The sequence below is a fragment of the Nicotiana tabacum genome, chromosome 12, assembly GCF_000715075.1.
Source record: "Nicotiana tabacum cultivar K326 chromosome 12, ASM71507v2, whole genome shotgun sequence".
Classification (NCBI taxonomy): domain Eukaryota; kingdom Viridiplantae; phylum Streptophyta; class Magnoliopsida; order Solanales; family Solanaceae; genus Nicotiana; species Nicotiana tabacum.
In genome coordinates, this window is record NC_134091.1 from 112,524,624 (window position 1) to 112,539,863 (window position 15,240).

At 37.2% G+C, this 15,240-nt stretch overlaps 1 long non-coding RNA gene across 3 annotated transcripts; it reads left to right on the forward strand.

The window, feature by feature from the left end:
* Window positions 1–9,026: 9,026 nt before the first annotated feature.
* Window positions 9,027–12,172, forward strand: LOC107821672 (uncharacterized). Of its 3 annotated transcripts, none has more exons than XR_001656190.2 (3): window positions 9,027–9,202; window positions 9,368–9,529; window positions 10,970–12,172. It is a non-coding gene; the product is annotated as an uncharacterized LOC107821672 (long non-coding RNA). The 3 variants fall into 3 exon arrangements; XR_001656189.2 differs by lacking the exon at window positions 10,970–12,172 and adding an exon at window positions 10,146–10,958; XR_012697581.1 differs by lacking the exon at window positions 10,970–12,172 and having other exon boundaries at window positions 9,368–9,737.
* Window positions 12,173–15,240: the final 3,068 nt, after the last annotated feature.

Genomic DNA, 15,240 nt, shown 5'->3' on the forward strand with positions numbered 1-15,240 from the left:
TGAATATGATGAAGAAACAGCATTTCAGGAAATCAGTAGAGAACTAAATCACTTTGAAGAAAAACCCAAGCCTAATTTGAATGAAACTGAAGCAATCAATTTAGGAGATCAAGATAATATCAGGAAAACCAAGATAAGTGTGCATCTGGAACCACAAATCAAGGAAGAAATAATCAAAGCACTGTTTGAATATAAATATGTTTTTGCATGGTCGTATGACGACATGCCGGGTTTGAGCACTGATTTGGTAGTTCATAAATTGCCAACTGATCCGGCATTCCCTCCAGTCAAGCAAAAGTTAAGGATGTTCAAGACTGACATGAGTGTGAAGATCAAAGAAGAAATCACAAAGCAGCTTGACGCAAAGGTCATTCGGGTCACTCGATATCCCACTTGGTTAGCTAATGTCGTGCCAGTACCAAAGAAGGATGGTAAGACCAGGGTCTGTGTTGATTATCGTGATCTCAATAAGGCAAGTCCAAAAGATAACTTTCCATTGCCGAACATCCATATTCTGATCGACAATTGTGCCAAGCATGAGATTGGGTCTTTTGTGGATTGCTATGCGGGATATCACCAGATCCTGATGGATGAGGAAGATGCAGAAAAGACAGCATTCATCACACCATGGGGGACATACTGCTACCGGGTAATGCCATTTGGTTTGAAGAATGCTGGGGCAACTTATATGAGGGCAATGACTACCATATTTCATGACATGATACACAAGGAAATTGAGGTTTATGTAGATGATGTGATCATAAAGTCAAAGAAGCAGTCCGACCATGTTGGAGACTTGAGAAAGTTCTTCCGAAGGCTCCGCAGGTACAACCTCAAGCTCAATCCGGCAAAATGTGCATTTGGTGTCCCGTTCGGGAAACTGTTGGGATTCATAGTCAGTCGATGCGGTATTGAGTTGGACCCATCAAAGATCAAAGCCATCCAAGTATTACCACCGCCAAAGAACAAAACCGAGGTAATGAGCCTTCTTGGAAGGTTAAACTACATCAGCAGGTTTATTGGTCAACTCACGACAACTTGTGAGCCCATCTTTAAGTTGCTGAAGAAGAATGCTGCGGTTAAGTGGACTGATGAGTGTCAGGAAGCATTTGATAAGATCAAGAGTTACCTGTCAAACCCACTTGTGTTGGTCCCGCCAGAACCTGGGAGACCTTTAATTCTCTATTTGACGGTATTGGATATTCTTTCGATTGTGTGTTGGGTCAACACGACATCACGGGCAAGAAAGAGCGACCCATTTATTATCTCAGCAAGAAGTTCACTCCTTATGAGGTTAAGTATACTCTTCTTGAAAGGACATGTTGTGCCCTGACTTGGGTGGCACAAAAGTTGAAGTATTATCTGTCATCCTACACTACTTACCTCATTTCTCGCATGGATCCTCTAAAGTATATCTTTCAGAAGCCTATGCCCACAGGAAGATTGGCAAAGTGGCAGATTTTACTCACAGAGTTTGACATCATCTAAAGGAATGTTGCCCTTTTAACTCTTTCCTGTATTTGGCTTCCCCTGCATTGCCTTGTTTAGCCTTGTCCTACTCTTTACTGCTATATTAGATTTTAAAGTTAACTATTTTTTCATTTATAGTTTCTTTACCTTTTTATTATTTTCAAAACATTTCTCATATGTTTACCAATCACCTGGCCGATCACTTGGCCGAGAATCTGGTGGATGAAGAATATGAGCCACTGAAGACTTATTTTCCTGATGAAGAAGTGATGTATGTTGACGAGGCTGATCATGATGAAAAGCTAGGTTGGAAACTCTTCTTTGATGGAGCTGCTAATATGAAAGGTGTCGGAATAGGGGCTGTACTCATTTCTGAAACAAGGCATCACTACCCCGTAACAGCTCAGCTTCGATTTTATTGCACTAACAACATGGCTGAATACGAGGCATGCATTCTAGGTTTGAGGCTAGCTATAGACATGGGAGTTCAAGAAATATTGGTTTTGGGAGATTCAGATTTGTTGGTTCACCAGATTCAGGGAGAATGGGAGACTCGGGGTTTGAAGCTCATACTGTATCGACAATGTTTGCATGATCTTTGTCAACGATTCAGGTCGGTAAAATTCAGGCATATTTCCAGGATTCATAATGAGATTGCCGACGCCTTGGCTACTCTGGCGTCAATGTTACACCATCCGGATAAGACTTATGTCGACCATCTGCATATCCAAATCCGTGATCAGCATGCCTATTGCAATGTGATTGAGGAGGAACCTGATGGTGAGCCTTGGTTCCATGATGTCAAGGAATACATCAAATTGGACGTATATCCGGTACATGCCACAGGTGATCAAAAGAGAACCATTCGACGTCTGGCTAGTGGATTTTTCTTAAGTGGGGGAATATTGTACAAGAGAACTCCAGATCTAGGATTACTAAGGTGCCTAGATGCTAAACAAGCTTCGACTATCATGGCCGAAGTGCATTCCGGAGTTTGCGGGCCGCATATGAGTGGGTATGTCTTGGCAAAGAAGATTCTTCGAGCAGGTTATTATTGGCTCACCATGGAACGAGATTGCATCAGCTTCGTTTGCAAATGTCATCAATGCCAGGTGCATGGTGATTTGATTCATTCACCGCCCTCTGAGTTGCACACAATGTCTACACCTTGGCCCTTCATTGTTTGGGGCATGGATGTCATTGGACCAATTGAGCCGGCAGCATCAAACGGCATAGGTTTATTCTGGTGGCCATTGATTACTTTACCAATTGGGTCGAAGCTGTAACTTTCAAGTCCGTGACCAAGAAGGCGGTGGTAGATTTTGTTCATTCAAACATCATTTGCCGGTTCAGAATTCTCAAGGTAATCATCACAGATAATGCTGCTAACCTCAACTGTCATTTGATGAAAGAGGTATGCCAACAATTCAAGATTATGCATCGAAACTCCACTCCGTATTGTCCTAAGGCAAACGGAGCTGTTGAGGCTGCTAACAAGAACATAAAGAAGATACTTCGTAAAATGGTGCAAGGTTCCGAGCAATGGCATGAAAAGTTACCTTTTGCTTTACTGGGTTATCGCACTACTGTTCGCACTTCAATAGGTGCAACTCCCTATTTGCTGGTATATAGAACCGAGGCAGTTATACCTGCGAAAGTTGAGATTCCATCCTTGCGGATCGTTGCCGAAGCTGAAATTGATGATGATGAGTGGGTCAAGACCCGGCTAGAGCAATTGAGTTTGATTGATGAAAAACGATTGGCAGCAGTATGTCACGGTCAATTGTATCAGAAAAGAATGGCAAGAGCATACAACAAGAAGGTGCGTCCTCGAAAATTTGAGGTGGGTCAGCTGGTGTTGAAACGCATCCTTCCACATCAGGCCGAAGCTAAAGGCAAGTTCGCCCCAAACTGGCAGGGGCCGTTCATTGTGACAAAGGTGTTGCCCAATGGTGCTTTGTATTTAACAGACATAGAAGGTAAATGTATGAATATGTCTATCAATTTTGATGCAGTCAAGAGATATTATGTATGATTTCTTTGCTTATCTTCAATCGCATTTTGTACTAGGCATGTTCAAAGTTGGAATGACGAAGGTATTTTATTCTGCTATCCCAAACACTTTTATTATTTGTTACCCCTTTTTTGAACCTTATTTATTTTCTTTCATACCCCTCTTTTGGAATCAGAAGTAGAGTTAGAAATATAAAAGAAAAGAAAAGAAAAAAAGAAGAAGAAGAAGAAGAAGAAAAGGAAAAAAAAGGAAAAGATAAAAGCAAAAAAAAAAGAGAAGGAAAAGAGAAAAGCAAAAGAAAGAAAAGAGAAAAGAAAGGAGAGAAAGAAAAATAAAAGCAAAAACAAAACAACTTTTACTAGTTTGAACTACGTTCGACCTGATTCCTTTTAAGGATACGTAGGCAGCCTTACACGGTTCGGTCCCATCAAAATAAAAATCCAAAATTCCCTAGATTCGAAGAAACTGGTGCAGAAGTTTTAGTTTTGTAAAAAGATCTGATTCCAAAAGTTATAATTTTGAACCCCTTCATCTTAAATTATTTTGAGCCTGCATGCCATCCTTTCTTTCTAACCCTGTCCAAAACCTACACTATAGTCCAAAGAAAGACCTTCTGATCAACTTTGAGGATGCCAAGTCAAGTGATATGGAGGTATTATTTACATCATGGGTAGCACCTTTGTTCATGGGCACAAGGAAAAGTGAATAAATGAGAGAGTCTTATTGGTGAAAACCTTCACGGGCACCATAGGGCGATGGTGAGTCAAGAGAAAATTCAAATGAGAGAGTCTTATTGGTGAAAACCCTCACGGGCACCATAGGGCGATGATGAGTCGAGAGAAAATTCAAATGAGGGAGTCTTATTAGTGAAAACCCTTACGGGCATTGTAAGGCGACAATGAGTTGAGAGAGCAGCAAATAAGAGATGTTTGCTGGTGAAAACCCCTCGGGGTATTACAAGCCGAATGAGGTTCATGACTCTACAGAGAAATTGAATTATGGAAAACCCGGTTTTGAAGTATGAAGACATGGCATGAACTGAAATGTGATTAGTTGGATGGATTATGCTGATCAATCCGAAATGCATGTCATGATCATTGGAGCCAGTTGTTTCATTCAGATAATTCTCTTTTCCATTTTTCTTCAAATAGTCATCTCTGTTTTTTCTTTTTTATTCCTAATTCTCGAAGTCACTTCGCTTCATTTCTTTTGGGTCTATTTTTCTAAGTCTCTGTCAAATTAGTCTTTTGTTAAGCAAGCAAGAAAGGATTTCAAAGCTCATTACTAGCTTTTTATTTGCACCAAGCGAAATTTGGCCAGGCACATCACAAGGGACATGATTTAGAATGAGCAATGCGGTGATAACTGAAGTTTATGTGGTCAAGTGATTCGTGAATTTGTAGGAAATGCAAAGGTTCAACAGTTGTTAGAATGAAAGGGCCATACGACGAGTTGAGTGTAAGGGATGCAAGTCATTCAGAGGTTTTGTGGTCGAGGTCCGATTGAAAGGTCAAAAAATTCTTTGTAGCCCGAAGCATCTAATCAGAATGAAGCGGGATAGTGGCAGAAGCAGACACTTTCAGCAAGGATGCCATAAATTAACCGCCACATTTTCAAACTGACAAAATTCTCTTTGTTTTAAGCAGGGGCAAGAAATCTTTTTCTCTTTGCCAGGAAATCCCCATGAGGAAAGCATGTTCCAGATAAGTTCAGTCTTAAGTTTTCAGGACCCTCCTGGATAATGGGATCTAGTTTTAAGTTTTCAGGACCCTCATGGATAATGGGATCTAGTTTTAAGTTTTCAGGACCCTCATGGATAATGGGATGCAACTAACAATCAATGAATGTTCCTGGTACAAACTGGGGCAGAAAATTTTCTCTGTTTTGTCTGTGTTGTTGTGATAGAAGGCGCCCACCTGGAGAACGAGGGAATATATTTCAAGTCTTAAGCTAGCAGGCACCCACCTGGAAAACGAGGGAATTCATTTCAAGTTTTTAAAGTCAGCAGGCACCCACCTGGAGAATGAGGGAATTTATTTCAAGTTTTAAGTCATCAGACACCCATATGGAGAACGAGGGAATTTATTTCAAGTGTTAAGTCAACATCAGGCACCCACCTGGAAAATGAGGGAATTCATTTCAAGTTTTTAAGTTAGCAGGCGCCCACCTGGAGAATGAGGGAATTTATTTCAAGTTTTAAGTCGTCAGGCGCCCACCTGGAGAATGAGGGAATTCATTTTAAGTTTAAGTCATCAGGCGCCCACCTGGAGAACGAGAGAATTTATTTCAAGTTTTAAGTCATCAGGCGCCCACTTGGAGAATGAGGGAATCCATTTCAAGTTTTAAGTCATCAGGTGCCCACCTGGAGAACGAGGAAATTTATTTCAAGTTTTAAGTCATCAGGCGCCCACCTGGAAAATGAGGGAATTTATTTCAAGTTTTAAGGTATCAGGCGCCCACCTGGAGAACGAGGGAATTTATTTTAAGTTTTAAGTCAGCATCAAGCACCTACCTGGAGAATGAGGGAATTTGTTTCAATTTTCAAGTCATTAGCAGGCGCCCACCTGGAGAACAAGGAAATTTATTTCAAATTTCAAGTCAGTTGCAGGCGCCAACCTGAAGAACGAGGGAAGTTATCTCAAATTTCAATTAAAGTTAGAAGTACAGAAGATCGTCTAAAGAATGCAAGTCGACAGTCCGAGATGACCTAAAGAAGAAGTCTCAATCCAGAATAAAAGAAAAAAAAAAAGAAGTGAATCCAAAATGCAGAAGCAGTTGAAAGATGTGAACTGCTCAAGATATGACTGAAATCACAAGCTTTGCATGTCGCGGCTTGATCCGAAGAAATCATAGAAAAATGAACTAGCACCTGCAGCTAGGAAGCATCAAGGTTCAAATCAAAAGTCTGCATGAATAACCATTCAAGACTCAAGATCAAGCTTCAGAAGACTTCTAGATAGGAATCTTGTAACTCATAGCTGATAGGGTTGTTTAGTTCCTTTAGATTTTGATTTTTATGTAATAACAGGACCACGGACCGGAGCCTCGACGAAATCTCACTTGACTCCTCAACCCATCATTCCATCACTCCCCTTGAACTACACGCAATCTGATTTTCTTATGACCCAGGATATGTAGGTTGTCCAGAACAAGGACTCGGTTGCACCCTTTCCTTTGTTTATTTTTCCTTTTGAATAAAGATTTGGTAAAAAATTAGTCACACGGCTCACTTTTGTCTTTGCCTGAAAATTCTTCATGTTCACAAGCAAAGAGGGGCAGCTGTGAGCACATAATTTTTTACCATACTTGTAATTTTTTAACACTTTTTAGTATGTAAATAATTTTAAGTTTAATCTACATATTTTAACCTGAACTTCATTTTTAGTAGGTTTTATTTAAGAAAATTAAAAATTACAAAAATTATATGTTCTTGATTTTAAAATATTTAGCTAGTATTTTTATTTTACACTCTTAAAAAAATATTAATTAAAGTAAGAGTCAATGAGTCATTTTCATGTGGCAAGATTCTTCCTTATCTTTTGTAACAAACTCACATGCTCTCTCAAAAACTGCACACGCCCATACACACTCTTTTTCTTGGCCACCAATTAATCCCTATACCTAGACCTATATATTTTCTACTCATCCAACACACAAAAGATCGATCTGAAAATAGAGAGAAGGGGGAGGGGGCGAAACAGAGACAGAAAAATACAGAGAGGGGATGAATAGGCAGTGAGAAACAACACTTTAGAACAGAGGATTCCACTGATTTTCTCACTATTAACACCATAGAGCAAAGGGCCTCCAAGGTCGTTCTCAAAGTTTGAAATAAATTCGAGGCTGAGCAACAAAAATGCGATTTGGTTGAGAGATCCAAGTTTTTTTTTTTTTTCGAAAAATCTGGTAGTCGAGTTCCTATATGAGGTCGCAGGTTCGTTGGTTCCGTCGGATGTTCGCGGTTTCTGTCGCTGATTTGGAGTATTCTAGGTCGAGTTAGCGGCATCAGATTCATTTGTAACTGTTGGATTATTTCTCTTGTTTAATAAAGAAGACTCGCACCAGAGGTTCCTACTCTTATCCCTCTATTATTTCAAGTTTAACTCCATGTGTTGTTATGTGATATTAAGCATGATATTGGCCCATTATCTTTTAGTTCTTCCGGATTAAAGTTCTTGATGAAGTCATTAGAAATTTGGAGTATTATACAAAGTTATAAAATCTGTTTTTCACATGAGTTTTAATTTATAAGAAATTTCAAGATTTTCTTTAGGTGAAACTTTGGTCAAGGATATCTTGATTCATCTAGTTCTGACCATTTTCCTTCGTACATAGTTTTTTTTTTAATCTCTATTGAAATTTAATTTGGTTCCTAATATTGCCAAAATTATTTTCTCACTGCCAAAGGGAATGATAAGTAGTATATTGAATTTTTTTTTCATAAATTGGATATGAGAATTCACATGGTTTAGAGCGTGGGTATTTGTGCGTTTTCTTTCAATCTTTTTCCTTTTTGCATATGGTTTGGGCCCTACTTTGTCAATAACGGCAAATGGGTTATATGTGTTTGAGAAAAATTCAGGTGATATCTTTAAGTTGTCATTTCTTGCCGGCTTCACATGGTATTAAAATGTAATTATAATCTTTCAAGGCCATCCTCTTTGTTTATAATTGTAGATTGCTTTAGGCGCATAAATAAATTATCGTGACTATGGGTACGGTTCCCGTGGCATAGTCATGATACGCAAATCCCAATTCGAGTGTGCGTTTCACGTGACTCGACTATAACTTCAAATATTAATAAAAATAAACATATCGTAAATCGTGGGTACATTTCATGTGGCGCGGTTTGCAATGTGTACCACAACGACAAGTGTACGACATCGTGACTTATTCCATAAATAATTTCATAAATACTAAAAGTGGTTTTAAAAGTTAAAAATGCACAATAGGTTTTTAAACATGTAATAAATCAGATAATTAGGCCAAGTATTAATTATTAAGCGACCGTGCTAAAACCACGGAACTCGGGAGTGCCTCATACCTTCTCCCAGGTTAACAGAATTTCTTACCCGGTCTTCTGTGTTCGCGGACCATAAATAGAGTCAAATTTCCTCGATTTGGAATTTTAAAATAAACCGGTGACTTGGGACACCATAAATTATTCCAAGTGGCGACTCTGAAATAAATAAATACCATTTCGATTAATGTCACTTAATTTGGAAAAACTCCCTTATCCCATATCCTCTTCGGGGAAAAAGGAGGTGTGACATATGCTTGATAACCTGCTATGAGATTATCATAAGTCAAGGTTTCAGATAATATGGGTACTTTATGTAACGATTTTTGTAACCGTTGCAATAGAATAAATTGTGGCAACGGGTTTTTGGTAAAAATGCCAATTGGAACGGTTATTAGTTCCCTCCTTATTTTACCTTCTAATTTTGATAGTCCCGCCCAGAATTGTTCTATTGTTATTTTTAATAATAATAATATTAATATCTTTAGGCCCACTTTTTTTCTTAAACCCAACTAGCTTCAAAACAAAATAACGCATAGTTTCAAAATAATGCATCGCTTCAAAAACTTCTTTGTAGCTTCAATCACAGATGAAGAACGTATTTGAAGAACACATCTCAAAATGCATATAGCTTCAAACACATCAAAGTAGGCTAAAACACTCTCACGCCTATGGAGGTCGCTGACCATCAAGAAGAGGTAGGTCATAAGATATAGCTCAGATCTAGGTTTCTCCTCCATGAGGATTTTTGGGGTTTCTTCTTTAACCATTCCTTTCTTGTTCGGCTTATTAATTTCTTGTTGAGTTTATTATTTTGCTTTTGATTTAAGCATGGAATCTAAATTGGGTATCTGTTTATCTAGGGCTATTGGGAGATTGTCGGGAAATGAGGGAAGATGAGATTTGCTATAGAGAATGCGACAAAGACGAGGATTGTGATACAAAGATACATATACTGAGATCGTTTTTGAATATTAAGATCGCCAGGGATTCACTTTGTAGCGTTATATCGGGTTCTCCTGTTGGTAAGCTTTATTATAAGCTTCGAATTTGTTACTGCCCGATTGAAAAATATATTATAATTTTTATTTTTAAGTAAAAGATTCGCAACATTTAAGTGTATTAAAATCTTGAGCTGATTGGAAAATTTTGGCTGAGATATGTATTGCGACTGATTTTTGTGGTCTTTAATTTTATGCAATCCTAGTAGTGGAATATATGTTCTATTTGGTTTAGCTTGGCTTAATGAATTGGTTTGGGTAAAAAACAAATTTGGATCTGTTAGGGTTTTCCTTATACTATAATTCCTTCCTTTTTCTTATTGACTTTTTCAATAAAACTGAACATTTTATACTAATTTCTATTTACGTCTATGCGGATGCTACCCCGGTGAGCGGCAATATTCGAGAATGTACCCGCACTTGGAAAAAGTAAGAGAGCGAGGAAAGTACATACATTATTGTGTGATTCACTTTTTTTTCTACTTATGATTTGTTTTGTGGTGGTGCAATGGATTTTGTTGTCACTATTTGCAATGTCTGGAAATAATTCAGCTGAGGTATCTTGCATTAATTACATGATCAACCTCTACTGTTTCTGCAACTTGCACTGCATGCTCAATCTCCACTCATTTTGTTGCAGGTGTACTGATATCTCCTAGGATTGGATTGATGTCGGTAGGTTGAATTTGAGCATCTATAGCAAATGTGTAGGATTCATGTGAGACTGTACTAGATACAGGTGATATGGAGGAGTCAGGTTGTATAGGCACAGACACTTGTGTAGGAAAGTTGTCTTCTAAAGTAGTTGTAGTCTCTCTGAAAGGGAAGATGCGTTCTCTAAAAATGACATCTCTGCTCACAAATATAGTCTTAGTGTCTAAATCAAACAACCTATACCCTTTCTGAACCTCTGAGTAGCCTATGAAGACTGATTTTCTTGCCATTTTAGCAAACTTGTATCCTTTTGGAAATTGTTAGCAAAGCATAAACATCCAAACACCTTCAAGTGATCAATAGTAGGTGGTTTGTTATACAACACCTCATAGGGGACTTTACTTGTAATAGAGATGTAGGCCATTTGTTGATCAGGGTAGACAACTGTTTTAATGCAATCTCCCCAGAACCTTCTAGGTAAACAACTCTGAAAGTTCAATGCTCTGTCTACTTCAAGTATGTGCTTATGTTTCCTTTCCACCATCCCATTTTATTGGGGTGTGTAAGGACAACTACTTTGATGCACAATACCTAAAGAAGCTAACAATTCATTGCAACTAGAGTTAAAGAATTCTTTCCCATTGACAGACCTCAATACTTTCACATTCATACTAAATTGAGTCTTTATCATTATAAGAAAATCTTTTAACACTGTTACAACTTCAGATTTTGACTGCAATAAGCATAACCGGGTATATCTACTAAAGTCATCCACAATTGTAAGAAAATAATATTTTCTATTATGTGTAGGCAACTTATGAAGACTCCAAACATCAAGATGGATAAGCTGAAAAATACAGTCAGTTTTACTACTACTAAGAGGGAACTTCAATCTACTTTGCTTAGCTAAAGGGCACACTTCACAATTATGTTGCATGTTGTCTACTACTTTATTCTTCAAGACATAAATGTGTTTCATTGTTATTGTTGATGGATGGCCTAATCTCATATGCCAAAGGTTGGATTCATCAGTGTCCTTGGTAACCATTGTTGTTGCAGGTCTGTCTCTCCACTTGAGCACATATAGTCCACTGTCCTCCTTACCAATCCCCATCACCTTCCCATTGTAAAGACCCTGCAATACACAAAAGTCAGGGAAGAATAGGACATACCATCTCAACTCCTTGGTCAACTTAGAGATTAACAACAAATTAAACTTAAAATCTGGAACATATAACACATCCTTTAGTTCATAGCTTCCTAGAATAGAAGCATTTCCTTTGTGTGTCACAGAGCACCTGCTACCTGTTGGCACCTGCACTTTATGATTCCTCTGTTGCTTAATGTTCTTTAAATTAGACAAAACCTCTTTATGACATGTAATATGATGAGATGCCCCTGTATTTATTATCCACTCACAAAAGGATGCATTAGACAGCAATGTAGTTATACCTGTCATAAGCGTATGACCATCATCTGCATGTGTTTTGTTCAGAAGATCCGATAGCTTTTTGTACTAACTTTCAGTGGAAAAATGTCCCTTTGGGTGGTTCTGAGAAGAACTTGTGGTCTCTTCTGATATCATGTTGGAATAAGTATGTTTCCTTGCCCCTACTTTTCTTCTTGCTTTTAATGTCAGGGGGATACTCTATGATTTTGTAACAATTTTCTTTAAGATGTCCTTTGTATCCACAATGCACATAAATTATCCCAACCTTCTTAGCTTTATATCCTTGATTATGTCCTGCCATCATAGTTAAGGGCTCTCTATTTACTTCAAGCACACTTAGCTCACGTTGGCTTTCCTCTTGAATAACCAAAGCGTAAGCCTGTTTACAGTCAGTACCGGCGTCTTAAGCAATATCTAACTTCTTACTTGACTATAACTTTCATTAAGACCAATAAGGAACTGCAACAAACGTAGATTTTTAAATTGCTCAATAAAAGGCCTAGTCTCTTCACAATCACAACTAGGTGTTGGAACTAACAAGTCAATTTCATCCCAAAGGTCGTTCATTTTTGTGATGTTACAGAATCAATACATTGCTTTAATGATCCAATTTGTATCCATAGAAGGTAAAAACGAGTGAGATTAGTTTTATCAAACCTCTCCTTGAATTCACTCCACAATGTTTTTGCATTTGATGCATAAATGATGCTCGGCTGTAATTCTGCAGATACTGTGCGTCTTATCCATGAGAGAACAACCGCGTTACATCTTTTCCACCGATTTGCCTATTCTCCTTTGTAAGAGCTTTTTATGCTGGTTCCTTCTATGAACCCTAGCTTGTTCTTCACTAGAAGTACCATGCGTATCGATATACTCCACAAACCATAATTTTCAAGTCCGATTTGCTTTATATCATGCATTGCAACTCCAGGCATATCTGTAGATGCTAAAAACAGAGGATGATTCTGATCAATTTGAAGACTAGCCGTTTCTCCCATGGCTTATTGAATTCGAGCTTCTAACAATGTCCGATGTTCAGATCTTACATATTTTCGTCACAATTCCAAAAAACGCCCTTTTTACCATGAGTGATAGAATCTATATTGCATGAACAATTGAAACCCTAGCTTGAAGGATCTAGAAGATACAGAGAGTAGAGAGGAAGAAGCAAAAAATGATTTTTCATTTTTTTATAATGCACTGTTATAGTGAGTAACAGTATTTAATAACATAACTAACACTCACGTGTCTCTCACATGTGCATGTATACATTGTCTAAAATACCACTCTCATTATAACTAACTCTACTCCTCTACTTCTCAATAATGACCATGAAGTGTAGAAACAAATAAAAGTTAGCACCTCGATCTTCCCTCAAGCTCCTTCCTCTATGCTTGAGTGATGAAGAGAGAGACTAAAAATCATCCTATTTGTAGTGACAAGTGTGTTGTCCCATATAGTGGGCTAATATATGTGTAGATCATGGTAGTAAGTGAGGTGAATAGTGAAGATCATGAATGCCTCTTGGTATATTTAATTTTGGTTTTTTAACGTTGTTATACAGCCCCAAAACATCTTACATTCTCCCACTTAATCAAATGATCAATGAAAATTATTATGGATTTCACAAAAATATAATGGCTACAACTTTAACTTTACTGATCGCTATATTTTTCTAAATTCATCACTAATATGGATCATTGGCTCATTGCAATGTTATATCATGAAAGATATAAATCCTATGCATCACAATATGATTATTGCTCCAAAACAACAGAAGGATATGAACCACTTTAACTATCATGCTCAAATGAACTTTTTATGTCCAATTGAACAAACTTTTTGATGTTCATAATAAAGGTCCAACTTTACTATCAAAGCACAAGAATATATATATCTCTTTAATATTTTAAAGAGATAGGAAAATAACTTGCACTTTGGAACACTAAAGTGAATACAAGATGTCCGATACACTTGCTAACTTTTTTACAAACAACAAGATATTTCAATTTCGTGTGCTTTGGCTTGCTTGAGCACTTGTTGTTCTTTAAAAGAAGACAAGCTGCAAAAGTCGTCATAAGCCTTAAAATAAAATCTAAACTTCTAAGCCAAGATATAAAATTCTTGATCCAAAATGCTTGTGACGTACCTTCATAACATGCCACAATTCAGCTTCCATTAACTGTTGAAAAAGTTATAAACATATATATATATATATATATATATATATATATATATATGTATGTATATATGTATATGGGATATAATTTGTTTGGAACCCTTAAGATCAAAAGCTTGGCGGTACACTAGTTGAGCAGTCCGCTCATATGCCTCTGTCACCTTCAAATCCTGAATTCGCCTCTGAACACAAGCCATAAAATCCAAATCACGATAACCCATTACCTCAAGAGAATCACAATGGTGATAGGTGAACATATAATGTTTTGTACCTTGAAGATAACACATCACCTACTTTGCCATTTTCTAGTGATCCATATCAGGATTCCCTTATATCTTTCGAACATCCAACCAGAAAACTAAGATCAGAATGTTGCGCAAGTTTGAGCATACGTTAAACTCCCAATTACAGATGTATATGAGATATTTTTCATTTGGTTACGCTTAATTTTATCTTGGAGCTTTGGCTGAAATTTTATTTATCTCCTTTCACTTTGTGTAAGTAAACAATTTTGCATTAGAAAATTTATAAGAACTTTATCTATATAGGCCTTTTGAAATAAGATTTTCCACGATGAATTTCAATCAAACACATAAGAGGCTTCACTTATGTCTTCATTCCACAATTATCAGAAAGAAATTTTTTTAGTTTCATGTAATAGACCATGATCCTTACATGTAAGTAGTATGTCATCCACGTATAAAATTATGAATTTATATTTGCTCTCAGAGACTTTCAGATATATACATTCATCAAATTTACTATCTTTATATCTGAAGAACGTCACAGTATCGTGAAACTTAACATACCACTGAAAGGAAGTTTGTTTAAGTCCAAATTAGAATTCTTTAATGTACATACTAATTGCTCTTTTCCTTTCTCCTCAAAACCTTCAGGTTATTTTACGTAGATATTTCTTCTAGATTTCCATTCAAAAGGCTGTTTTCACATACATTTAATGTAACTCTACGATCAAAATATACAACTAAGACCAGAAGTCAGGCCTTATAGAAATAGAATCATTAACATAGGTATTTTCAAGAAGGAAAAGTAGAAGGAAAAAGCGAGAATTATATTTCCCTCGGGAAGAGCATTCAACAGCGAACCTCCAGGTCCTTTCTAAGAATATTTAGAATTCCATGAATGTAAGTTTCATTTTTGGGACCTCAGAATGGGGTTCGATAAATGCAACATCCTATGAGGACCATATATTCAAAAACCATAAGTTCAGCATAGACAATATAGTAATCAATCCTCAACCACAATATTGCTGAATAAGTCACAGAAATTAAAGATTGACCAGTTTAATCATCTGAATAATATTCCAGCATTTTTATCCTGATTATATCAATCTGTTGAGTACAAAATCTCTTTGTGTTGGAAAATTGTTATCGGGTCGGTTCCACCCATAATAGTACCAGTGGCGAAATCAGAATTTTTTTTTCAGGGCGT